Here is a 26,678-nt window from a genome sequence, read left to right on the forward strand (position 1 = left end):
GCTTTCCCCTTTGCAGATAATTGCTGTGTGCCCTGTTTTTGTTTAAATTCTTGGAAGCTCAGAGCTGCGGCCTGTGAAGTAGGAGCCCTGGGTCTGGGAAGCCTCCCCCCACCCGGGGGAGTGTGGGTGTCTGCAGTTTGGGGGCGTGGGGAGGCAGCCGCCTGGGCTAGCTGAGGGCGCAGGGGGCACCAGGTCCAGTGTGCCTCCTCCCTTCTGGGGACAGGCACAATGTGAATGGGCGTCCAAGACACCGTGGTCCCAGCAGCAAGGGTGTGGCGGGACCCAGCCAGCCTGGCAGGGGACAGCAGGTGGGTGGGACCGACTAGTCTCAGGGAGGCAGCCCCTGGAGGGGATAGACATTTTAGGAGAGGGTGAGTGTGGGTGTTGCCTCCCTGTGTTGGGGCCGTGGCTGGTGAAACACTCCAAGCCCCCAGCCTTCCTCTGTGGGGGCTCTGAGAGCATTTGTCTCAGGTGACAGACACAATCTGTGTTCCTGGTCTGCTGGAGGTAGGGTGGGGTGACTTCCTCAAAGGCCTTCCTGTGTCCTTGGGGCTTCAGGCGTCCATAGGGGTTGGCGAACCTGCTCTGTGTGACAGGAAGGGCACTTCTCATTCTGCGGACCCTCCCCCCCCAGGAGGAGAGCATGCCGGCTCTCCAGGTTTCATGTGGGGAAACCGAGGCGGAGATGAACGGGGGAGGGGGCCTCTGGATCTTGGGGGGTGCCGGCACCTACCTGTCTCTCCTCCTTTGAGCTTCTGTCTGTGTGCGAGCCTCTTTCCTACCTGCTCCCTGGATCCTGCTCATTTAGAGAAGCCATGTGACCTCTAAAGTCTGCCCTGATTCCCTCCCTCCCCTGGCCAGACCTTGGAGGGGCTCCTGAAGCATCTTGGGTTCTCCCAGTTCTGCTTGTCCCCCACCCCGCAGAACCCCAATGCGACGGAAGCTGCAGGCAGGTAGGGAGGGTTCACGGCCTGAGAACACACATAACCCTTACAGGACAGACAAGGGGGACAGGGAGGGAGGGAGGGAGGGAGAAAGGAAAGGAAGGAAGGAAAAGAGTTGTGTAGGAACCAGGCGTCCCCCCGGGGACACAGCCCTGTGAACACCGGGAGCCGGGCTGCTCCCTGGGTCTGCTGGTTCCCGGTCCAGCTGGCCACCGCGGGGAGGTCCCAGGGGCGCAAGGGGCCCCGGACTGCCTGGAATGGCCGCGTTGTTAGGGTGGCGGGGCCAGGTGACCGGCCAGCCCAGCGCGGGCGGCGCGATTGCCCTTCGCCGCCTCGAGGGGGCCCTGCGGCGGCCGCGAGCCAGGAGGACTGCCCGCCCGCGCGCTGCTCGCGCTGCTCGGCGCCCGGCCTGCTGCGCCATCGCCCCGCGGGACCGCGCCGCCGCTCACCCAGGTACCGGAGGGGCCGCGCCGCCCCACTCTTTCTGTCCGCGCCTGGGGCGCGGCGAGACCGCTCGGGGAGGGGAATCGGGGCGCGTGGATACCAGGCTCGGCCGGGGTCGAGGACGGAGGTGCGGAGACAGGGTCCGAGGCCGCGGGGACGGGCACGGGAGCATGCGAGGACTTCGCTCCGCCGGGGTCCAGGTCCGGGTGCGGGGGCGCGGGCCGGGGCGGCCAGGTCCGGAGGTCGGGGGAGGGGTCCGGGTCTGGGACTGGGGCGCAGGCCGGAGCGGCTCTGTCGCGGCGCGCCTGGGTGGACTTCACTCTCCAGGATGGTCCCGGGGCTCCGGGGTGGGGAGGCGAGCCGGGACGGGCCTCGCAAGGCTGCGCACCCTCCCCCCCCCCCCCCCCCCCCGTGCCAGCAAGTCTCGCCGCGCGCCTGTCCCCCTGTCCCTGTGGCGGGTGGGAGGCAGGGTCCCCCGCCGCTGCCTTCCTCCTCCTGCAGCCGGGAGCGGCGGGGGCAGCGGGCCACCTGTGGCATGTGCCCGCCCGCGCGCCGCTGCTGACAACCGGGAGGAGGGGCGCGGGGTCCCCGTGCGGGGTGTGCGCGCCACCCGCGCTGCCGCCTGAGCCGGGTCGTCTGCGTGCAGTGACTTGAATGAAATTCTGTGTGGCGGGAAGGAAGGAGACGCCACCCCCACCCCCACTCCATTCCCAAGACAGGGCTAGCGGGGGACCCCCCCCACCTCCAACGCGGTTGAAACATAAAAGCGCCACGGGGTTCAGGGGCACGGGGAACGCCTCGGGGTTGTTGCTGCCTGCTGAGGGTGCCCCGGCTCCTCACTGCTTTGATCTGCTGGCAGAGTCCCCTCCTTTTTTCACCCCTGGAAATATGAATACAGGATCTCCGAGGACTCGTAGTAACGTGTACAGAAAGTGAGTGTGAAGGTTATTGCGTTCAATATTGCCAGGCCCTCCAGGACCAACGTTGGCGACATTGTGGTGTATTTTTCCTGGAGGCTTTGGTCTGTGGACAGTCTTGAGACTCTGTAGTTTCTGCTTTTTTGAGCTCGATTTGCTTGTCCTTGTGGTTTCTCTTCTTTCTTTGGGCCCCGGGAGGCTATATTTGCAAATCAATCAACAAGTATTAAGAAAGGCATTTCTGTGAGGGGGCCCAGTCACAGCTGGAGGGTGGAGGAGCCGCCTGGGCTGGGAGGATCCGACCTCTTTGCATGGGGCTGGCTGGGAACTGGCAGGTGGCCAGAGTCCTGACCTCACAGACAAAGTAATAGTAACATTACTTTGTAACAGGACCAGCCCCAGCCTGGGACACGCAGTAATAGCCTGGCCTAAACCAGTGAGCAGCACTGTGCCTGAGTTCATTTCACCCTAATAACAACCCTGGGCGCAGTTGGGGTTCAGACCCACGTGACAGACGTGCAAACTGAGGCCAAAGAACGGGAAAGAACGGGAGGTTGCGGTAGCACGTGAGGAGGTTGCGGTAGCACGTGAGGAGGTTGGAGCACGGGGGTGGTGCACTCGGGTGCCAGAGCCCGCCCCTCTGACGGGCCTGCTTGTGGCCTCGCAGTGTCCCTCTGCTGGGGGCTGCACGGGAACTCTTCCTTTACAAGCGGCCCACAGAGAGGCAAAGCTGTGCCTCTGGACGGACAGACGGACGGGAGCCCCGGATGCAAACGGACTGACTTTTACTAAGTAGCTTTGGCACTTTATGGTTTTCGATGGAGCCACTTGCAAATGAGACTCTGGGAGCTAACGGTCACTGGGTCAAAGTCTGTTCCTGGGCTGCTGGCCTTATTGGTGGTGGGGGTCCACCCGGCCTGGCCTGGGAAGGAGGCAGAACGGCAGTCAAGGCGATGAGGGGCCCCGATGGGGACATTTCTGACCCTGTGCTGGTGGAGGCCCCTTTCACAGGTGAGCGTGCTGGCACGGGACGGAGGGGCCACGCCAGCCCCTGGCTCTGTGCCGGCCCTGTGACCCTCCAGCATCAGCCTGGTGCGCCTGACCAGGGCTGGGGGGGGGGGCTTTTGTCCTGCCCCCCCCCAAGACTCTTGTGCGGGGGAACCAGCAGGAAGTTTCCCGGAAGAGGCTCCGTTTTGGGGCTGGGTCTGCAGAGCCTGCTCCACAGGAGCCGGGCGGGCAGAAGTCCGGGAGAAACCTCGACCGTGGACGGACCCCAGGCCCTTTCCGGTGGAGGGGGGCAGGCGGGGGTCACTGGTGACCCGGAGCCAGCCCAGTCCGCCCGGAGTTCTTGGCAGTCCTCTCAGTTGATCCAGAAGAAGAGGCTCTGGTTAGTTGGTTGGTTTAGCAGATGTTGGGTTGACTGTTAGCAAGGGTGTTAACCGTCTGATGTGAGGGTCCCAGCTGCTGGAGCGCAGGCCCTGTGGCCCCCTCTCGGGGCGGGGGGTGTGAGGGCACGAGGGCCCGTGCTTCCACGTTGCTTCTCAGACGGCGAGACCTCACACACACACACACACACACACCCCCGACGTGCGTCAGCGGCTCTCCGTCCCGACGAGGCGGTCTGTGCGTCTCCGGGCGGGCGTGTGGAGTCCTCAGGTCGGGCTCTGCGCCACGGGCGAGCTCAGGGTGGGAACAGTGGTCTTGCTGTGTGTCTGTCTCCTATCCGAGCAGGACACTGCGCTCTGCAGGATTGCGCCGGCGTGAGGCGTGCGCTCTGCCAACGCCCTGCTGCGGGACACCCGGCACCCTCGCTCCTGGGATGCAGCCCCGCCTCCGGGTCCCAGCCTGGGGTCCCCAGGCCACCACTGGGGCTGCCCCTGCCAGAGAGGAGGGAGGGGCCCAGTGAAGTCAGGTGGCTGCTACCTGGGCTCCTTAGGAACCACCAGTGTCGCTGAAGGGCTGATGTTCAGCATGGTGACCCCTAGACTTTTAAAAAAAATGATGTCAATTAAAAAAAAAAAAAAAGAAGAAGAAGAAGAAGAAGAAGGCAGTGATCTGGAATTGATATATTTTATCCCAAACCGGCGAAATAATGAAAACTATGTGTTTAAGGTGTCTTTGTCAGTGATCATGAAAACTCTCTCTGGGGGAACATTCCCCAGCTATGCCAGGGACTTGCCCGGCTCTCAACGCCACCACCTCCAGGAGATACACCTTTGATGAGATGTCCCTGGGTAAGCAGCAGGATCTCTCCTGCTCCCAGTGCAGCAACATTGTGAGAATAGTGCCTTCTGTTGGCGGTGGGGGTGACACAGGCTGCTCTGGACACAGTCCGGTTGCTCCCCAACCTAGCAAGACACGGCTGCCGTCTCATTTCTGAGTCGGGCAGTGAGACTCACTGAACTTACACAGCTTGACTCGGTGGTATGATGGGGCGGGCAGGTCCAGGTCGGGGTGGAACCCAGCTGTGTCTGGGGACAGAGCCTGGGCCTGTGGTGCACAGGCGAGTGCCTCCTAAGTCCTTAGGGGCCGAGCGGGTGAGTTTGGGGGTGTGCGGGGCGTGGGGTCCCTGATTGGAGCCAGGTCCCTCCGCAGTGCCGGGACTTCTTCCGCTGACCGGAAGTCTTTGAGTTCCCCCGGCCACCCCGCCCCTTTCTGGGCACGCGGGCGAAGTCTCGGGGAGCCCCGGGGCGGCCACAGCTGCTTCCTAGAGCGGGGAGGCTGTGCCTTTCTGTGTGCGTCCCCTTCCTTCCTCCCTCACCTCTAATTCTGGCTCGTGGTCGCTGCCGGCCGGCCTTCCTCTTCCTCTTCTCCCTGGAGAGACGACAGCACCCCGTGCGTCCTCTGCAGCGGCTGTGTGTCTGAGCTTCAGTTCAGAAGACAGCGGTGGGAGCGCTCAGGCCGGCCCCCCACCCACCCGGGGGGCCCCTCCAGGTGGGCGCAGGGGTCCGCCTCCCTCCGCGTTGTCTCTGTGCCCCGGAAGCGTGGACCTTCTGAGATGGGTCCTGAGCAGTGGCGCCCGGTCCGGTCGGCGAGGGCGACAGGGGGAGGGAAGCCCGTCTTCCTGAGGGGCCGAGGTCCAGCTCGGACAGACACTGCTTCTCCTGCCGGCAGGGTCCTGGGGGGCTGGAGGCCTGGGCGTCTCTCCCTCCCCCCCCCCCCAGTGCCCGGGACACGGCCGCCCCGGGGACCCCGGGGACGGGGACCAGGCCCGCATCTGGCCGCGCGTCGCCCTGAGGCCAGGCTGGGCCGTGAGCCGGGACCCCCGCGTTCCGCGCACATTCCTCACGGAGACCGGGAACAAAAAGGCCCCATTCACTGGGCCCTGGCGCCCTCTCCTCTGCGTGTAATCCATCACCGGTCCCCCGAGCGCTCACCCCCTCACCACGGCGATTCTGGACACACATCAAAGGGACAGTTCGGGCAGCGGGGCTGGGCGCTGGCGGCCGCACACCTAGGGTACAGCCACGCTTTGTCACCACCCTGTGGGATACAGTCCGGTCTCGGACTCACACCAGCGCCCCACGCCGGCTGTGGTGTTGGGTGATTGACGTTGTTCGTCTGGCTTGTGGCTCCAGAGCTACTGCTTCCTGGGGTCCTGCAGGACATCTGTCCCCCCCCCCATTCCGTCCAATCCCCCCCCCGAGACGTGGAAGGTGGAGGGAGGTTCTCAGGACAGATGTGAGGCTGCAGTGCAGGCAGGGCTCACCTGTGCTCGTCTGCCCTGGGCAGGGCTGGGGGGACACAGGGGTTCCCCGCTGGTTACCGGGCGACTCTCTCCTCCCGGCCCAGGAAGCGGGGTGGGGGTGGGGGTGGGGGCGGGGGACACACACGGGGCTTTGTCAGCTGTGTTGCTCAGGCAGGAGAAGATTTTCAGGTAACAGACATGCATGCCTTTGCTTCTAAGTTGTCCTTCGACCCTTTTTCTACAAACTAACTTGCAACTTAGACGCGCTCGCTGAAGTCTTGGAGAAGGAGGGGGAAGGCTGAGGTCGCAGGAGAAGCGTCAGGGCCTCGTGCCTTGGAGGCCTCGTGCCTTGGGGGCCGCGTTTCCGTCTGCTGCGGCCGGCCGCAGGCGCGCTGCTGCACCCTCTGAGCTCGGGCGTGTCGCTCCGGGTCCTGCCCTTCAACCTCAGCACGGCCAAGAGAGCACTTCCCCAGGCGCTCACAGCTGCCATCACCGGCCCAGTGTCCACCGCGGGATGTGCGGGCTGGTGCCTGGTGACCATCCGTCCTCCGGTTGCCTACAGCTCGTGGGCAGCGTGGATGGTGTTGGGCAAGCGCCTGGTTAGCCGTGTCCTTGGAGGGACGTCCGCAGCTGCTCGAGGTCAAAGAGGACAAGCTTTGAAACGTTGTGATAAAATGCACACAGTGTGAGACTCGCCATTTTGATCGCTCCCCGTGCACAGTCCAGGGGCAGTAAGCACGTGGACACTGTTGTGCGGCCGTCACCACATCCGTCTGCAGAGCTGGTCATCCTGCAGAGCGGCTCCTCTGTCCCCATCTCCCCCTGACTGCCCACCCCTCCGCCCGCCCCGGGCACCTCCGTGGGCTTCCTGTCTGTGAACCTGACTCTTTTAGGTTCCTCATATAAGTGGACTCCTGCCGTGTTTGTCCTCCTGTGTCCGGCTGACTTCACTCAGCATCATGTCCCCGTCCCCCCACCCAGGGTCCATCCGTGCGGTAGCAGGTGACAGAATCGCCGTCCTCCTTAGGGCTGAGCTCGGAGCCGCGCGTGTGCGCGCTGCCCCTGTCCGTGTGCTCGCAGTTGATGCACGCCGGCTTCTGCCCTGTTCCGGCTGCTGCCGGGGGTCCCGGCTCTGCAACCCTCTGGGTTTATCCCAAGAAGTGAGCACACGCTCTGGGGAGCCCTCCCCCCTTGACGTCTGTGGTCCGACGGCGGCTGAGGAACGGCGTGTCCGTCAGGGCGGCCCCGTCCACCCCGCGTCCCTGAGCACGGGAGGGCAGACTCCAGCCTGCGGGACGGGACGAGGGGCCGCCTCCCCCGCTGTTCTGACAGATTGTGTAAACTCCGTGATTAATGCAATGAGAAAGCAGGAAGAATGTCTTTCACTTAAAAAAAAAAAAAAAAATGGAACCTTCGGGTCGCTTGGTTTTATTTTCAATGAGAAGGGCCTGATTTTGTTTCTGGAGCCTGGATTTGATTTGGGTAAGTGGTTCAGTCTGGGGGCTGCTGCCAGGGCCTGTGATCTGTGAGAGCTGCTTCTCGGGGCTCCCCCGCTGCTTCTGTGGGGGGACGGGCCCGGGGACACGGTGGCCGGGAAGCCTGGGGCTGTGACGAGGGCAGAGCTGTGGGCAGGGCGGCCCGGAGGGCGGGGCTGAGGCCCCCGTGGTGGCCGCTGGTTAATTTTTACCCCGTGAGAATGTGCTCCCAGTCCTCGCCCGGAAGGCCAGCCAAGGGCCCTCCCCCGCTCCGCTGCCCAGAGCGCACTGGACCTGGACGCCCGGTGGTGCCCTGGGCGTTTGCAGAAGTGCCCGGTGTGGAGGGCACCCAGGGGCATTCTCATGTCCACCCTCCGGCACAGCGGCTCCCCGGGCCAGGAAGGGCATCAGGCCCGGGCGTTCGCAGAGGAGCTGCAGGCCGACTGAGGGAGTCGAGGTCGCCCTGGGGACTCTGTGGTCCTAGCGTGCAGGGGACACAGCGAGGGGGCGCGCCCGACCAGGTCGCGGAAGCATTGTGGGGCAGGAGGTGGCTCGGTGCTGTTGTCTGGGGTAAAACCGTGAGGATCTGAGGCCGGGAGCGAGGAGCACCGAGCTGGGAGAGTGCTCCCCCTTCCTGCAGGAGGAAGAGCCGGGGCCCAGGCCTGGGTGCCCCCCCAGAGCTGGGTGCTGTGGGCTCATGGGAGGCAGAACGGCTGGGAGAGTGCTCCCCCTTCCTGCAGGAGGAGGAGCTGAGGCCCAGGCCTGGGTGCCCCCCCAGAGCTGGGTGCTGTGGGCTCATGGGAGGCAGAGCGGCTGGGAGAGTGCCCCCCCTTCCTGCAGAAGGAGGAGGAGCCGGGGCCCAGGCCTGGGGTACCCACCCCCCCAGAGCTGGGTGCTGCAGGCTCATGGGAGGCAGAGCACCTGGGAGAGTGCTCCCCCTTCCTGCAGGAGGAGGAGCCGGGGCCCAGGCCTGGGTGCCCCCCCAGAGCTGGGTGCTGCAGGCTCATGGGAGGCAGAGCACCTGGGAGAGTGCCCCCCCTTCCTGCAGGAGGGAGGAGCCGGGGCCCAGGCCTGGGTGCCCCCCCCGAGCTGGGTGCTGCAGGCTCATGGGAGGCAGAGTGGCTCGGAGAGTGCTCCTCCTTCCTGCAGGAGGGAGGAGGAGCCGGGGCCCAGGCCTGGGGTACCCACCCCCCCAGAGCTGGGTGCTGCAGGCTCATGGGAGGCAGAGCACCTGGGAGAGTGCCCCCCCTTCCTGCAGGAGGAGGAGCCGGGGCCCAGGCCTGGGTGCCCCCCCCCCGAGCTGGGTGCTGCAGGCTCATGGGAGGCAGAGTGGCTCGGAGAGTGCTCCCCCTTCCTGCAGGAGGGAGGAGGAGCTGGGGCCCAGGCCTGGGTGCCCCCCCCCCGAGCTGGGTGCTGCGGGCTCATGGGAGGCAGAGCACCTGGGAGAGTGCTCCCCCTTCCTGCAGGAGGAGGAGCCGGGGCCCAGGCCTGGGGTGCCCCCCCCGAGCTGGGTGCTGCAGGCTCATGGGAGGCAGAGCAGCTGGGAGAGTGCTCCCCCTTCCTGCAGGAGGAGGAGCCGGGGCCCAGGCCTGGGGTGCCCCCCCCCGAGTTGGGTGCTGCGGGCTCATGGGAGGCAGAGCGCTGGCAGCCTTGGGGGGCAGCACTCAGGATCCGACCTCCTTTCCCCTCGGAGCATCTAGGGTCGCTGCCCTAAGGAAGAGTGGGGGACTCTGCTCTGGAGCAGCATGTGCACCCCCATTTCCATGGCAGCCCTGACTGCCCCCAGGCCCCCATCAGAGACCTTTGTCCCTGTTGCCTGTGATGAGGTCACGATTTCAACCAGATTGCGGTGATGGACAGTTTGGGCGGGATGTTGGGCAACAGCAGAGGGGCTTTGTCTGGCTTTTCCCCTGCCCACCCCCGTCTAGATCGGGGTGATCCACGCGAGGTCATGAGGAGGAGATGAAGCCCTCTCACGGGGGCGGTCTGTTTGCTGCCGAGGACACGCTCACAGGCTGGAGGGTGTCTGCACCTGTCTGTCCCCGTGGTTACTCTGACACGCCCGCAGACAGACCTCCCGGAGGGCGGGTGGGAGGCAGGCTGAGGGGCGGGAGCTGTCCAGGGGCTGGGGGGACCCAGAGCCCCCCAGCCCCATGCTGCCGGTCCTGATGCCCAGGAGCCCGTCCTGCATCTCTCGACACTCGGGCCGGGCGGTGTCCGCCGTGTGCCTCCCTCCTCCCTTGTGGCCGAGCTCCTCCGAGGATGAGGACCAGGCCTGCTTGTGCTGTCCTGCGATAAGAGCTTTGGGAAGAGCTGTGCGACCTTGGCCTTGGACGAGGCACGACCTCCGTGGATCCTCCCCGGCTTTCCGGGGGGGAGGAGGCCGTTTCGCACCCGGCAGAGCGAGGAACCTGACTCTTGCCTGGGAGAGGGCGAGGGGCCTGCCGTCATCTCTGGGCGTCCTGGCCGTCCCCAGGGCCGCCCCCTGCTCTGTGCGCGTCCCGCCTCCGTCCCCTCTCAGAGGAGGGCCCTGGACGTGCGTCCTGCCGGCCTGAGCACCTGGCCCGCTGGTGTCGCTGGGAAAAGAGCCCCATTTCCAGTCGTCCTAGTGTTGAGTGTGGGGGACAGACGGACGCTGGGCATGTCGGAGACCCCGCCCCCCAGACGAGAGTCGCGGGCACAGAGCCTGACTCGACTCTTCTTGTAGCCGGGGAGCGTCCCTTTGGACGGAGGGTGTTGCGGGGTGTCCCTGAAATCCACACCGTGGAAGGGCCGGGATCATTCCCTCTGCTGCCTGTTGAGAACAGAGTCTGGCCTGGACGCGGATCCGCAGACGACAGGTGTGACCGCCTGTCTCACGCGGAGAGGAGGGTTTGTCCCTGTAAGAGGCCGCTGTCCGGTGAGTCGGTCTCCCTGGCCACACCCCTGCTGTCCGCTGGGCTGCGGGGTCACGCTCACACGTTCTTCCTTTGGGACTGGACCCATTTAAAAAACTGGCCAAGTTTTGGGGAGACGTTTGAGTCTGCGGTGGGATGTGTTTGGTGCCCGCAATTCAGAGTCCAGAGCAGCGTGTGTCTGCTCGAGGCCCCAGGCCGACTCCCGCACGGAGCCTTCTCCCTCACCGTGAACCAGGGGTGTCTGGCAGTGGCCTGGGGGACACAAGGCCCTATAGGACAGGACCCCCGTCACATAGCCCCGTGGGACACGGAGGGCTGAGCGTGGGGGTCGTCAGTTCCTGAACCTGAGGCTCGTTGCTGAGGACGACAGGTGCTGCCCTGGGGGGCAGAGGTGGGTGGGTGGGGGGGACGCATTAATTATTGACAGCTTGGGCCGCAGAACAGTGCTTTGTGTCTGCCTTTGTTCTCTCCCTCATTCGCTGCTTTTGTGTGGCTAGCATGTGACAGCCACCTGTGTCCAGGGATGTCAGCCCTCAGAGGCGGAAGGAAGGGGCCTCACCCGGGCAGGTAGCTTGCCCGCAATCCTGGCCACCCCGGCCTCCGTTTCCCCGGCTACAGAGCGGGGTGACGGTCACGGGGAGTGTCCTACGTGGTGCAGGGCTGCCGTGAACTGCAGGGGTGCCCTCTGAGGAAGGGGGGGCTCCGTGCACCTGAGCCGGGCTCTCCCGGCTTGTGTCCGGCCTTCTTTCCTTCTTAAATATCTTCCGTTACGGCCTGACCTGTGGTGGCGCAGTGGGATAAAGCGTCAACCTGGAACACTGAAGTTGCTGGTTCGAAACCCTGGGCTTGCCTGGTCAAGGCACATATGGGAGTTGATGCTTCCTGCTCCTCCCCCTTCTCTCTCTCTCACTTCTCTCTCTCTAAAAAATCAATAAATAAAATATTAAAAAAAAAAAATCTTCCGTTAGGATAATTTTCAGTCTCCAGGGAGAGAGGAGGGGGATCCTTGAAACCGTCAGTCAGATTTGGTATTGATCGATTCGCCATCCTTGCGTCTGCCCCGCCTTCTCCCTGAGGAGTGGGAGCCCGTGGTGGTCACCCTGCATGCCCACACTCTCTCTCTGGCACTCACACAACCCAGTGCCTCAGCTGGACCCGGGCCAGTCCCCACCCACCTGCTGTATTGTATTCAGATTTCCCTGATTGCCTCAAACTTGTTCTTTCCAGCAGGGCGTGTTGGGATCAGGACCCTTACAAGGCCCCAGGCCGATGGCACTGGGTGGTGGCGGGAGCTTGGCACGGGCCCAGGCGGCACAGACCGCTAGGGTGGCCGGGAGCAGCCTTCGGAGCCCAGGGAATGGACGTCAGGGCGGGTCAGAGGTCAAGCCCTTGACCTTGGCGTGGCCTGAGACACAGGAGCAGCAGGGCCGTCCCCCTTGGCCGGTGGACGTCTGTGTGTCCTCTGGGTCCTCTCTCTGGTCTTCGTCCTCGGTGTGTGGGCCTGGGACCTGCGCCAGCATGCTGGAGCTCCCCAGTGGCCTTCGTCCTGGTCTGCCTCAGTGGTCCCCAGGGAGCGCCCCTGTATCAAAACCAGAGCGTACGTCCCCGCTGTCTGCGTGTTCACTCAGGGTTGCTCTCGACGGGGGCCCGGAAGCGTGAGGGGTGGGATTTGCCCACTTTCTCTGCCATCAGCCCCCATGGGGGTGTTGGGGCTCTGGGATGTATCTGGCCGGTTGTCCCATGCCCTGGTCCGGGGACGGGCTCTCCGAGGGAAACGGCCCACCCCGTTCTGGGACAGAAGCTCCAACCCTGTAGGGAGGCTCGGTTGACCTGCCGGGTGCTCACAGAGACAGCCCACAGAGGAGGTCCGAGAGTGGGCACTGAAGGGCGAGGCCAGCACCTCCGCAAGGCCCCCACCCTGTCCCTGCGCCAGGATGCCTGAGGGGAGGGGGTGACTAAGTCCCAGTTTTCCAGCCAGGAAGCAGGAAGCAGGAGCCAGTTGAGGTTCACAAGCAGGTGAAGGTAGATGAGCATGAACCCCACTTTCTAGAATGAAACCCGGGTGCTCTCTCTTTGTTCCCGTCCCCCAGGGCTGCCGAGGGAGAAGCCCCGCCTGGCCTCTCTGTAGTCGTGGCTGGGGGGGGGACACTTCTGGGAATAGGGGGGCACCCAGAATCTGAGATGCCTCAAGGGGAGGGTGAGGGTGGGTCCTCTGTGGAGTGTCCAGTCATCCTGAAAGGAGAGGTGCAGGAGGGAGCGGAGCGTTCTGTGAAAAGAGAGAGAAGAGAAGAGAAGAAAGAGAAGAGAGAAGAGAAGAGAGAGGAGAGGGAAAAGAGAAGAGAAGAGAGAGAAGAGAAGAGAAAAGAGAGAGAAGAGAAGAGAAGAGAGAAGAGGGAAAAGAGAAGAGAAGAGGGAGAAGAGAAGAGAGGCGGTGAGTGGAGGGAGCATTCCTGGCGGATTACCTGGGCAGCCCGCCGCTCTGATCCCATGCCCCGGGCTTGCTGTGGCTTGCCGCCCCTTCGTGCCAGGAGCCCACACGGCTCTGAACCTGGCAGCCTGCTCGCCTTTGCCTGCAGAAAGCATGCCCCTTGGCGGGGGCAGGACAGGAGAGGGGCTGGCCCGGTCCAGCCCCCTCCCCCGCTGGGGCCTCGGTGATGGGGGAGGGAGGGGTCCAGAGGCCCCAGACCGGATGGACAGCAGGCAGGGAGGTGTCCTTCTGGCCAGTCCCCTGCTCTCCCTCACCCAGGCTCCTGATACTGGGCACCCCTCCAGGTGGTAGGCTCTCTGGAAAATTCCACGACGCACGCCTCTGAACAGAGGACGGGATTCCTTCGTGGGAGAGCGCACATTCCGTAGAGCTGCAGGTAGAACAGCTCCTCGGGGGCGGGAGTGCCCGTGAGTGCCCAGCGTCCCCGACTCTTCCTGCAGGACGTCCTGCTGAGGATGGAAAGAGGAACAACTCCCGATATTTCCAAATGCCTCCGCAGCGTCCGTTTAGCAGAGAAGCCAGTCGGCACTGACCAAAGTGAACTAGGATGAAAAGATTCCAGAGAGTATTCTGCAAGTTGTCACTTTGTTGTTTTTTTTTTTTTAAACTTCAGTTATTTACAGATGTACAGTCAGTGGGTTTATTTCGTAAAGGAAGGGACTGCGGTTTGGGAGGATCCGAACACACACTTCACATAGCCCACCTCCCCCTCATGTGTGCGCACACGTGTGCACGCCGTCTCCATGCACGTGTCATGCCATCTGTGTGTATAAGCATGTGCGCAGGTACACACATGACAGCGGTGTTTGCAAGGCACACACATGTGCACACAGCACGGTGTGTGTGTGTGTGTGTGTGTGTGTGTGTACATGTGTTGCCGATTCCTGAGATGCAGGCAGAGGGTGGGGACGTTGTGTCCCTGCTATTTTTGGGTCCCCAGGCAACCGTTTCTCATGCCCCCCCCCATGCTGAACTCCAGACTGCTCCCTGGCTTGGCGAGATTCCTGTGGACAGCATCTGGAAAGCGTCCTTTTGTCTGTCAGATCCCTTCGATTCTGTTCTAATCTATCTCGCAGCCAGAACAGCCCCGGGGAAAAGAATGAGAAAAGCCACGCATTGGGTGTGTCAGGAAGATGTGCTGGGATGGGGTGCCTGCAAATACAGGAGCCCGTGTCTCCTCTCTGCAGCGGGGTGTCCCCTCCCTGCGGGCTCTCCCGGCTCAGCCGCCACCCCTCAGAGGGACTGAGGGGAAGGGGGCTCCAGCCCCCACCCCCACCCGGGCGGCTGCCTGCCTCCTTCACAAGGAAACATTGTTGAGTCTCTGCATAACTGCAACATATTTTCTGTTTTTCCCCTTCACGGTGCCAAAGCAGAAGTCATTCTTGGTTATTACAACGTCTCTGCGACGTGAGGATTGACGATTAACGGTTACGGAACATTCTGGTCTACGAGTTCCCGTGTGCTCAGTCTTCCATGTGTGAGAGGTCTCCCCGCGCGGGAGCCGGGGACGCCACGTCCCCCTCCGTCCATCTCTGTGCCCTCCCCTGGCCGGTGGACTTTGTTTCCCATGCCCAGCGCCTCTGTCTCGGGACGGCTCCGTCCTTGGAGGACAGTGTCCGTGGGCGCCGTGCCCGTGGTCGGCCCGCTTTGCCAAGAGCCCTGCAGTCAGCAGCTGCCTCTCGGGGGTCTCCCGCCGGAGTTTTGGACGCTGCCCCGGCCAGAGGCTCCTCGCTGCCCCTGCAGCTCTGCCCGAGCCCAGCCCTCCTCCCTGGCCTGCTGGGCGGCCTCATCCAGACCACGCCTCCAGCACGGCCCAGACCCCCCCCCCCACCTCCTCCTCAGGATGGGTTCAGGGTGCAGACACCTGGCCCTGGCCCCTGCCACCCCCTGGTGCCAGCCCCCAGCCACCGTGGCCGCTTGCTGGGGACACATCGCGGGTATAAGATGTTAACAGGGCTGGGCTTGGTGACGGTTTGCACTCTCCTCCCCGCGGTCTCTGCCCCCGGGGCAGCCACTCAACCCCTCACAGCGGCCTTTGCTCAGGGGCAGCCACTCAACCCCTCACAGTGGCCGCAGGCTGGTCCCCTCCCACCCGCAGGGACTGGGCCCCACTCTGACCCCAGTGTTCCTCAGGCGCCTGCTCCAGTGTCCCCGTCTCAGTCCCCACGGTCACATCTCAGGTTGCCCCGACGGCTACCTCCCCGATCTCGGGCACAGCGCTCGTCCTTCCTCTGGGCTTTGTTGTCCTGGGGAGCAGGTCACACGTCCCCTTTGCCGTCTCTGTGTCCTGGCTGGCCCTGCAGTCAGATGCAGGTTTCTTGAGGACAGGGACCTTGTCTTAAGGGCCGTGACCCTGGCCGGTGTCCCTGGCCTCTGCCTGGCTGACTTCTTACACAGCAGCTGCACGTTGTGGGCCTGACCCCCAGCTGATCGGGCAGTAGGCGGTCGTGGGCCTGACCCCCAGCTGATCGGGCAGTAGGCGGTCGTGGGCCTGACCCCCAGCTGATCGGGCAGTAGGCGGTCGTGGGCCTGACCCCCAGCTGATCGGGCAGTAGGCGGTCGTGGGCCTGACCCCCAGCTGATCGGGCAGTAGGTGGTCGTGGGCCTGACCCCCAGCTGATCGGGCAGCAGGCGGCCCCTGTGACCCTGTGCTCGTGTGCCGGAGACCCCAGGAGCACGGTTAGGCGGGTGCAGGCTCCCTGCCCTGCCTCGATTTCTGCAGAAGCAGGTCTGAGTTCCCGTGCTCTCTGGAGCTGGTGCCCTGGGCGTTCTGCCCCAGAGAGGCCCCTCTTCTCTCAGCAGCCTGCTCCTTCCTTCCTTAATTCCCCGGTCACCGGAGGTCATCCCGACTTGGGGGTCAGCCTCCGGCTTCCCGCTGCTGCCATGGTGGTGGACGCCCTGTCCCTCTGCGGAGTCCCTGTGTCAGCGGCCCAGCCCGTCCCTCTTTCCTCAGTGGGTCCCTCTTTCCCCTTCAGGCTCCGGTCGTCTCGGCCAGCCCCACGGGGACGGAGGGTGAGTGGATGGGCGGCCAGACGGGTGGGTGGGTGCTGTGAATCACAGTTGATCAGCTGATCAGCGGTCAAAGGGCAGCAGATATGCATTCCAGGGCCCAGCCTGGGTGTGACCTCAGGGTGTGACCGCAGGGTGTGGCCTGGTGACCTGGCGTCTGTCTGTGCTGAATATGGCCCTCGTTTCTGAAGCACTGTGTGTCCCGGTGGACACGTGTGCGGGGAAGTCCGTGTCCAGCCCGTGTGGTGTACGGCCCGAGTGCCCCACCACCACCGCACACGGAGATGTCCCCGGAGCAGGGACGGGCGGTGGCCCAGGTGTGTCACTCTGTCTGCCCTGCCGGGGCGGTGACGGTGCTGAGACCCCGGACACCACACCAGGAGCCCCCATGCTGGGATGAGAATAACCCGGACGTCGTAAAGGACGGTACGCCTTTGAACTCGTGAACTTCCACTTTTTTTTTTTAACCCAAACCCAGAGTCCGCGGCCTTTTTCCTCGTCCGGCCTTCACGTAATCTTCCTTCATCTCAGGGTGTGAGATAATCACCGGGGAATGCAAACAAAACCCTTCACCGGGATTCCGGTCCTGCCTTCCTCGCTACAATGTGTACCTGCCCAAACCAAACGGCCGCATGCTTCCCTGACCTTTGCTTCTACTCGTTTTACTTAAAATGTATCTTAGTTAAGGGGTAATTGGCGGGACGCTGTGGGTCCCAGGTGTGCAGCCCAGCGGGTGTGAACTGATCACCTCAGGGTAGCAGCTGTCACTGTCCGCCCGCCATGCTGGTCGGAATGCCCGCGGCCCAGGCTGGCGCAATAACTTGCAACGTGCTGTTCTGTACCCCCGGCTTGGTGGCGTGAGCTGATTTTACTGAAGTGCTTCGGGTGGGGCTTCTGTGAACGATTGCTTCTGGATCATTAAGAGCCAACGCTGAACGTCATCAAACGGTCGGGACCTATCTGTCAATTCATCGCCTTACGAGATGGGTAAGTTGAGTGATGAGAGGCGTGGACAGAAATTTTGACATTTTGCCCGATCAGACGGTGGCGCAGTGGATAGAGCGTCGGACTGGGACGCGGAGGACCCAGGTTCGAAACCCTGAGGTCTCCAGCTTGAGTGCAGGCTCACCAGCGTGAGCGTGGGATCATAGACATGACCCCAAGGTCGCTGGCTTGAGTCCAAGGTCGCTGGCTTGAGCCCAAGGTCGCTGGCTTGAGCAAGGGGTCACTCAGTCTGCTGGAGCCCCCGGTCAAGGCACATATGAGAAAGCAATCAATGAACAACTAAGGTGCCTCACAAAGAATTGATGCTTCTCATCTCTCTCTCTCCCTCTCTCTCTGTCTCTGTCAAAAAAAAATTGACATTTTAAGAATTTCTTTATTATCTGTAAAATGAGACAGTGTGGGTTGGTTGTAAGATCTGGTAACCACATGATGAAAAGAAATTTATAAGTATTGTGACGCTGATAAAAGTATTCATCTCGTAATCAGAAACACTTGTGGGTCCCTGTCCTCACTGCCCTGCTCCACCGGGGGGCCGGCTCTGCGGTGGCCGCAGGGGCCCCTGCTTGTCTCTGAGAAACAGGAGAACGTTTCCAGAACCAGGATTCTGGGGTGAGGGGCGTGGCGGGCACCCTGCCGTCGGTGGGCACTTCGAGGCCCATGCCCAGGCCCAGCCAACCGTGGAGATTTTCTCTGAGTTAAGTGACCCAGCTTCACTTGAAATCAGTGCGGAGCAGTGCCAGCAGGAAGTGGGTGTTCCTCTGGCCACAGGGCGGGGGGTACCCCATGCTGAAAGCAGCAGAAACCACCCCACAATTGTAGGCCTTGCACTTTTGCTCAGGAACTAACTAATTCCTGTTTTTCTGTGTGAGCTGGGAGTCATTGCGGGTGCAGAGATGCTTGGGTGTGGTGGGGGGGGGCGTGGAGGGCCAACCCCCGGACATCTTTGACCCTCGTGTCCCCGAGGACTGGACAGAGGGCTCTGACTCCTTTGCCCCTGGCTCCTGTTCGGAGGGTAGTTAGTGGCTTGCGTGTCCACTCCTGCTGGGTCCGGGACTCTTGTCAGGAGCAGGGGTCCGGTGGACAGGAGGGTGGGGGGCTCAGGCCTCTAAGGGGGAGATTCTCGTGGAAGACAAGGAAAGGCTGGCGGGTGGTCCCCTCCCCTGGGCCCTCTCGGCACAGAGAGAGATCTCAGTTTCGATTCCCACTCCTCTGATCTGTCCTGTTCGGGCCTCCACCCCGGCCCACGGCACTTCTCCCCGAGGAGGGTGAGACTGGGAGCATCGGGGTTTCTTTTCTGAGGCTCCGTGAGCTCCGTGCCTGCCAGGAGCACAGACAGGAACGGGCAGCAGCCGGTGAGACTGGCCTTCTTACTTTTTTATTTAATTTTTATTTATTGATTTTTAGCGGAAGGAAGGGCGAGAGAGAGAGGGGAGAGAGAGAAGAACATTGAGCTGTTCCTCTGTGTGCCCTGACTGGGGATCAAACCAGCCACCTCTGCACTTCAAGAAGATTTTCTAACCTCCCGAGCTCTCCGGCCAGGGCTGCTTCCTCCTTTCTGAGGTGGAGGGCTCGGTGTCCACTCGGGCAGGACCCACACCACCCTCTGGCCCCGTCCAGTGCCCCTGAAGTCCACCCCCTGCAGGAAGAGCCTCGCTTTGGTCTCGGGGACCCAAGAGAGGCAGGCTTTGGGCCTCTGAGAAGCACGGAGGGTTTGGCCTTTGGGGGGGGGGCAGGCTGGGCCGGCAGCCCCTTGCAGGGGACGTCTGGTGACGCCAGAGCCGTCCGTCTGTGCCCAAAGGAGTCGGCTCCCCACCTGCCCTGTTTCTTCCGGCTCCGCAGGCTGAGTTGCCCCCAAAGCCCTCGGGAGCGATCTGAGGCCGGCTGTGAGTCAGCAGCGTCACCCCAGCGCTCAGCGGCCCCCGCTCTTCTCCGTGTGTGGAAAACCCCAGACAAAGGTTAGGACTTGCAGGCGGAGGCCCGAGGCCAGGCGGATGACCGCACTTCAGGGCCGTGCCCCAAGGATGATGAGCCGGGTGCGGGCGAGTGGGGGAGGTGGCCAGAGGCGGGTCTGCAGCTGAGCTGAGATAGGCACCTGTTTTCAGCCAGAAGGGAGAGCGGAGAAGCCCAGTGTGGGCCGTCCGTCCGCAGGGCGCAGAGCAGGAGGAGCCTGCGTTGTAAGCGGGGCTGTGTGTGTGTGTGCGTGCGCGCGTGCGTCCTGGGGGCCAGAGAGGGGTGAGGGTGGCACAGTGGGGTGTCGCGGCAGGGCTCCCAGTTTGCATCTGGGAGGTTCACTCTGCAGGCTGCAGTGACCTGGGCCGCAGCCAGAGACCATGTCCCGGTGGCTAACTCGCACCTACTGGTGTGAGGACCCCGAGTGCTGTCACCGCCTGTGAGGTGCGTGCACCACATGCACGGGGTTTATTATTAGTGTGGGAACTTGCTGGATGTTGTACCTTTTCAGTAAGGTGGAGATCGGGGAGTCCCCCAAGCTGGCAGGCCTGCGCTCTACATGATCTCCCCCAGGGCCCCACACAGCCCTCCCCACGCGGGGGGCTACCTGCCTGCCGTATGCAGGATCAGGGTCCTTCTGCTGAACCCAGGGGACCCCGGGGAGGGTACTGGCACCATGCGCCCCCAGACAGCGGAACGAGGTGCTTGGGGCTCAGCCTGCCCACACTGCCCTGTGCTCCTCTTGTCTGCGACGTTGGGGACAGAGACACGAATGTGACTCAGGTCCTCAGGGCTCCTGTCATCATGGGCTGAGGGACGTCTGCAGACACTGGGGTCTGAGTACCCCGTGGATAAAGTGAGTACCGGCGACTCTTGGAGGCGAATGAATGGACGCATCACGAATGGTGATGCTGCTGGAGGGTGCTGGGCGAGGCGGCGGCCGGCACGGCGCTCTTCCTCGGGGTTCTGCAGTTGCAGGCCGCGGGGCCGCCTGCTGTTCTGCCGCAGGAACAGAAACCCGGGTGTTCTGCGCCAGACCCTGAGAGGTTAATGCCGCCGGAATCCAGGCCTGGAATTCGCACATGTGTTAACCATAAAGGCTCTGGTCCGGCCCACCCAGACTGCGCTCCGGAGCACAGACATTGGAGTTGCAAGCAGAGAAGGAGATCTGAAGTCGGGGTGTTCAGCTGACATGGGCCTGAGCTGTGGGGGCCTCACACGGGTCACCAGGTCGGCACTCGGGCTGGGCGCTGAGGCCGGTCAGTTCACTGGGCCATTGCACCCCCCACAGACGGTGGTGCGAGGCCTCCGCCGACACGTCCAGGATCGTGGCAGCCTTCCCTTCCCCCCATCGGTGCCCAGGCGCAGAGCTGCTCCTGGCGGGAAGCTGAGCCCCACTGCTCATGACCCTGCCCGTGTGGACAGCCCCTGCGGACAGCCCCTGAGGACAGCCCCTGAGGACAGCCGGTGACGGCTCAGCCCTGGGTGGTCTGATGGGCAGAGAGGAGAGCTGTGCTCTCTGTGGGTCACGCCCACCCTTCCCCTGGGGCTGTCCCTCAGGCAGAGTGACCCTTCCACTTTCCCAGGTGTCTGCCTCCCTTGTCATGTGACCACCTGCCGTGGCCACGAGGGTCACCTTTACCTCCTACACTCTAGGCTTGAAATTTCCTTCTAAAACTGCAGACCCAGAGAGGAAAAGGGGTCTGGAAACAGCAGGTTGTTTTCAGGGAGCTGGGTGGTAATCGAGATGGTGAGGGTGGGGCGGAGGCTGGGGTCCCCCCACCCACGGAGAGGTCCCCATTCCCTTGCTCTGAGCTTGCTGGAGCCCCAGCAGGACCTCATCCCTCCCTGTGGTCCCCAGTTGCCTTCCGGCCTGGGAGTTTCCCTCTCCCACTCTCACTGCAAACCCACGGCTGGCTATCAGCGCAGCTCCCCGGTGACATTGGCCACTGCCCATGCAGAGTGACGGGGCGCATTCTCGGTTCAGAATCCTCAAGCCAAAGAGTTTGTGGGTCTTGATTTCAAGCCCCTGAGTCTGCGTTCTTGGAGAGGTCTGAAATCCTACTCAGGCGGCACCCTAGCCAAGGGCGCGGGGAATCCAGTTGGAGCGGAAGGCTTGCCCCCCACCCCTGCCTGGGGCGTTCCTGCACCACCCGCCCTGGGTTTGGCTGAGAAGCCTGTGCGTCCTCTCTGGAGCTGCGGTCCGGGGCGGGGGAGGGAGGGCTAATTCGTGTCAGATGGAGGTTCGCCGGGGGACCTTGCTCTCACTGGCTCGCCTAGCTTTTGTTCACTGCATCTGACTTCTGGCTGCGGACTGGAAGTGGAGGTGGCAGCCGCGTCGGATCGGGCCTCCAAGCGCCGAACTTTTCCTGGGACTCCCAGACGCAAGCGGCCAGGGAGGCACCTCCGCCGGGCACCGCGGCCAGAGGGTCAGCAGCGCCCGTCGCCGTCCTCGCCTGGCCCCGTCGGGCTCTCCGCGGGCGCGGGGAGCGGCCATGAGGCTGCGCGCCTTGACCCGGGGGCCGCCTGGAGGATGCGCGCGCGGGGCCCGGGCGCGCCGGCGCCGGCGCCAAGTGAGTGGGCGCTCGGAGGGGGTGGAGGGGGGGGTGGACTCCCGGTGCTCCAAGGGGCTTTTTCTGACCGGTGCGCGCGTGCGCGCGCGGCCGGTGCGCGCTCAGACCCTTGTCTCTGCGCGCTGGGGCAAGCCTGCGCGCGTGCCCGTGTGTGCTCAGGTCCGGGAGTGCGCGTGTCCTGTCTGTGCCCGCGTGAGTGCTTGTGTTCTCTTGTTTGTGCAGGCAGGAGAGAGAGACAAGGAGGGGGAGGCTTGCCTAGTGGGCGGGGGCGCCTTGGTGAGCCCCACGGAGTGGGAGACAGTTGGGGCTTAACTTTCTAATCCAACTGCCTCTTGAACACGCTTCCCTGGACTCCATTCCTGCGGAAGGAGGAACGGAGTCCTTACGCATTGGCTGTTAGGCGGACTCTCTGTGCTGCCCCTGCTTCTTGCAAAGAAAAGGGCGCTCGGCTCTGTGCGGACACTCTGGGGCTCACCAGGCGTTATATTCCGGACCCATGGGACCAACCTCTGCAGGCCGGAATGGAGCCTAGCAGATGAGGGCGGGGGCGGGGGCTGGGGCTGCAGGGGGAGGCGCCTCCCCACCAGCTCCAGTCTCTCTTTCTTTGAGTCTGATCCTTAGGCCTGTGTCATATCCATTTTCCTGGAAACTTCTGTGAGGGTCTGAGGAGTGAGGGAGGAAAGTCAAAATGTCAGCTGCTTTCTGTCACTTTGAATTGTAGCTGGTTCCTGATGTTTAGTTTATCAGCCAAACGCTGTTGCTGGGGCGTTGGGGACAAAGTATGGAGTGTGTGTGTGTGTGGGGGGGGAAGGGCTCCTTGCGCTCAGGGTCCTGTGGCTGCCAGGGGGTGGACGTGTCTCCAGGCAGGAGCACCCTGGAGCTTTGGGGCCCCGCTCTGCCTGAGTGGGAAATTTTGGGGGCCGTTGTAACTCCAGAGTCAAGCTGGTTTGTGTCTGCCTCCCTGGACCGCCGCTGAGGTGCCCCCGGTACCAGAACACACACCCGAACCCTCTGTCCCGAGGGCAGGACGTGGCTTGGGTGGTGCTGACACAGCTTTTGTGTGGGGAACCGTTTTGTCACCTGGGAGGTAGCCGAGAGGACCCAGCCCGGAGGTCTGTGTCCCGGGGCGTGTTTGCAGAAGCCGAGGGTTCCTTGTTCTGCACTTTTGTCCGGAACCTCGCTCAAATTTGCAGAGGTTTTTCTTTCTGAAAAAAGAAAAAAACGAAAAACAAACCAAAACCCTCAGCGTCAGGAATGGCACTAACTGCCGCGCACCCGCTCAGGGAGCCTTCGAGGACCCCGCAGCCTTGCTCCCTCCGTGCCAACTGTCTGCTCCAGACAATTAAATGCCGTTTAGATTCCTGAGCTGAGCCCGCTGGAGGCTGCCCCTCCCCCGCGCCCACGGCCCCACCTCTTGGGGAGGACGGAAAGCAGATCTCAGGTGAGAACAAAGGCTCTCTCACCCGGCCTCCCCTCCGTCCCCAGCGGGGATGTTTTGTGCAGACGCCGGGAGCAGATGTCACTCCGCTGTCCGCGGGGAGTCCTCGGGCATCCAGCCGGGCAAAGGGGCTCAGCCTCCCCTCGGCTGCGGCTGTGCAGCAGCTTGCTGTGGTCTCCTGGTTTGTCTCCCCCAGGGAGGGGGGCCCTCTGTGGGAGAACCTGAGGAGACTCCCCAGGAACACAGCCCCCTTCTCCCTGCGTGGAATAAAAGTATTGAAGAAGAAAAGGTCGCAGTGTCCTGCTATGGCCCACAGACTGTGACCAATTCATTCGGTCAACAAATATTCATTGAGGCCCCCAGCTCACTGGGTGCAGGCGCCGTGCAGGGCCCCGGAGGACGGAGGGACAAGGACCCCGTGTCCTGGCTCTGGGAAGTGGCAGGGCCGATAGGAGAGACGGCTCACAGACAAGTGACCGAAATCTTTGGGGGGAACGTCTGTGCCAACCAGGGAGGGCGACGGAGGGCGGGGCAGGGGCCTGAATGCCTCCCCCTGTCTGAGCGTGGGCGGGGGGGGGGGGGCAGGGCGGGGCCTGAATGCCCCCCCTGTCTGAGCGGGGGAGGGGCGGGGCCTGAGCCCACCCTCCTCGTCCCTCCGCGCTGTGGTCTTGGTCACAAGACCGTGGTCCGGTCACGCCGGACCGTCCTGCTTGTGGAACGCCGAGGACCATGGAGACGGCACGGGTGGGTCCGGCCGATGTCAGGAGCCCCATTCAGGACAGCAGCTCCGTCCACACCAAACCGGCACTGAGCCCGGGAGCCCCGCCCACCCCCCCAGCCGGCGCGACCTCTTGAAACCAGAAACACATACGTGAAGACGCCCAGAGCAAGGGTCCCTCCCTTGGCATGTAGACCAGGTCCTTACAGTGTGATCTGCCACCCAGGGTGGCTCCCGGTTCCGGCTGCAGGTCCAAGTCACGCGGCGGGGGGGGGGGGTTCTGAAAAGATTCGTTTCCTGCCCCACCTCCGGAGACTCGACTCGAATGGGTCTGGGGTGCGGCTTCGGGGAGCTGTTTTAAAGTCTCTGTGGCAGCGATTCCCGTGGGCGGCCAGCATTCACGGCTGGCCCCTGGCTTGGCATTGGGTCACTGACCGATAGACAGGAGGGGAAGGGTAACCTCTGTGACCTGTCCGGGGTCCCAGACCTTGTTCTGCAGGCGGCTGAGCTGTGTGTGCCCCTCGTCTGCCGGGCTTGACAAGACCAACGAGAACGCCAGGAGCTACGTGACCGCCGGGACCGCCGAGGAGCTTGAGAACGCAGGGGAGGGTGGGACTAGAAGTGGTCACGGCGGAGACTCGATGTCCCCGGCAGAGAGTGGGGACAGCGGGGCAAGGACAAGGACGGTCAGCCCAGAGAGGAACGGCCGAAGCTTGCGTAGACCTGAAGAATCTTTTTGCTTCACTTCCACTTTTGGAAGGTGTTTTTTCCTGGGCGCAGAATTCTAGATTGGCAGATGTTTTCTCTCCGCGCTTTGTCGACGCCCTGTCTTCTCACCGCCTTGGGATTTGTGGTTTCTTGGGTTTGTAGTTTGGAAAAGTTTCAGGCATTATTTTTCCAAATGGTCCCCCCCCCCCCTTGAAGTTGCTCACGGATGCTCTGTGCTGGTTTATCAGTTCAGGGACTTGGCTGCCTCTTCCTTCTGGGCTTTGTTGTGGGAAGTTTGCGCTGTGATGTCTTCAAGTTTGCTAATCTTTCTCCTGCAGGGTCTCCTTTTCTAATCATCCCACCCGGTGCATGTTGACCTCTGAGTTTTACGGGATTTTTTCCCCCATAGAAGTTTGATTTGGAGGTTTTTCGACCTTCGAGGTCTGTTTATTGTCTGAACAGACAGAACACCGTGGTAATCACATCCCCACCCCGTAATATCCTCTGCGCTGTCTGCTGGGGGATGGGTTTCAGTTGCTGGTTTCTCCTCATGGGCTGTGTTTACCTGCCGCTTTGCACGTCTGATCATTTTTGATCGGATATCACACATTGTGGATTTTTACTTTATTAGGTGCTGCATGGATACTTTGTAATTTTTACAGATTCTTGCCTTGTTCGGGAATGGGGTTAGGTGACTTGGAGAGGGTTTGATCCTCTTGGGTGCTGCTTTTTAGGTGTGCTAGGCTGGAGAGAAGCCGTGCTCCTCCGTGGAGAGTTAATGAATCCCCCGCAGTGCAGGCGAGGTCCTGCCGTGTTCTCTAGGCAATGCTGAGGGAACAGGCACTATTCTCCGCTCTGGGTGGGGGGGGGGGCACCGAGCACCGTTTCTTCCAATCCCGGCCGGTATTTCTTTCCCCAGCCTCGGGAAGCTCCCTCGTACACACGTGTGCGTGCGCACGCCTACACACCACCTGTGGGTGCCTGTCCGTGTTCAGCTGGATGCCTGGGGGGGGGGGGCTTTACGAAGGTCTCGAGTGCTCTAGGCAGCGCTCTGCAGTCCGGGGCTCTCTTGTCAGTGAATTCTCACTGTCTTGTGCTGCCGGGACCCTGAGCTCCTCCATGACCCGGGGAGGGAGTGTGCTGCTCCCCCCCTTTCCCTCTCTGCGCCCACCCGGGGGACTGGGTTGCTGCTAGAATCTGGGGCAGCCGCGGAGCTCACCTCATTAGCTCCTGCCTCCAAGGAGCTGGCGAGGTTGGCCTGCCGGCTCGCGAACGTCCCATAAATAGAACCATTCACGGCCTGCTCTCTCGTCTGGCTCCCTTTCACTCGACATAGTAACGCTTTTGATGTTCGCCCGCGGACGTTACATGTATCAGCAGTTTGTTCTCGTGTGCGTTGAACAGTGTTTCCATTGTATACGTGGACCCTGGTTAGTTCATCCGGGCTCTTTGTGATGGATATTTGGGTTCTTTAAGTCAGGAGGCTGTGACTGTTCTGGCCCGAGTTTTTGTGGACATTTGGTTTTTTGTTTTTTGGGTGTTTTTGTAGTGCCTGGAGGAATGGAATTGTGGAGTCCCAGGATTGGTGTCGACATGAGGATGGAAGATACTGTCTGACAGTTTTTCCAAAGTGATTGTACCACCACCACTTGTTTCACACTCTGGACAGCGGTGCCTCTTCCCAGCAAATGTTAGTGGCCCTGGTAGCGAGGGACGGCCGCGGAGAAGCCGTGTGGCTGTCAGTGAACAGTGGCCACATGGTCACGTGTCAGGAAACGGGTTCGGGGACGGACGTGTGGTTTCCAGGGCAGCTCGAATCTGTGTGAGACCGTCCCACGGCGGTGGGCCCTCGCGTCCGCACACACGGGTCCCCTCGGTAGCGAGGGGCCAGTCTTCTCCTGCGTGTGGCGGATTCGACGCCGCCCCAGGCTTTCGGGAGGGACCTGCCTGTCTCCCCACGCTGCTCCTGGTCTCCTGACCGCCTCTCCTTCTCAGCGGGGTGCCCTTCACCTCAGAGAGGCCGGGGGGGCCGCGGGGCCGCGGGAGCCCACGAGCTAGCGTCTTCCGCACGGAAACGGTGCTGTTTGTTCGTCGTGTCCTGCGGAAGGCACAGCGTTGAGATGCTGGGGAGGCCCGTGGATTGCGTTGTCACGGCAGCAGGTGGCGGGGAGCCTCCAGCCCGGGAGCTGGAGCGAGATCCCGGAGGCAGCGCGGGGTCGCTACGCCCTTGGAAAGGGGACGCGCAGGCTGTGCGGTGGGCGCTCTCGCCAGGGGCTCCGGCATCGGGGAGGCCGCCCGGGCGCCCGAGACCCCCCTGGGCACCCCCGGCGTTGGCAGGGTGACTCCTTCCCCCCGTGTGCCGGGTCAGGCTCCTGCACGACTCTGCCTGGTTTATCACCCCCCAGAGGCAGAGGGAAGGAGAGC

The 26,678-nt window shown here is 62.8% G+C and overlaps 1 protein-coding gene across 3 annotated transcripts in view; it reads left to right on the forward strand.

Annotated features, from left to right (window-relative positions):
- The first annotated feature begins 1,284 nt into the window (after positions 1-1,284).
- Positions 1,285-26,678, forward strand: part of TNS3 (tensin 3) — a 133,138-nt gene continuing 107,744 nt past the window's right edge. For all 3 annotated transcript variants that reach the window (XM_066240242.1, XM_066240240.1, XM_066240243.1), the window contains exon 1: positions 1,285-1,397. The gene's annotated coding sequence lies outside the window, so the exon portion shown is untranslated. The remainder of the gene's footprint in view (positions 1,398-26,678) is intronic.

Source organism: Saccopteryx bilineata, chromosome 7, assembly GCF_036850765.1.
Source record: "Saccopteryx bilineata isolate mSacBil1 chromosome 7, mSacBil1_pri_phased_curated, whole genome shotgun sequence".
NCBI lineage: Eukaryota > Metazoa > Chordata > Mammalia > Chiroptera > Emballonuridae > Saccopteryx > Saccopteryx bilineata.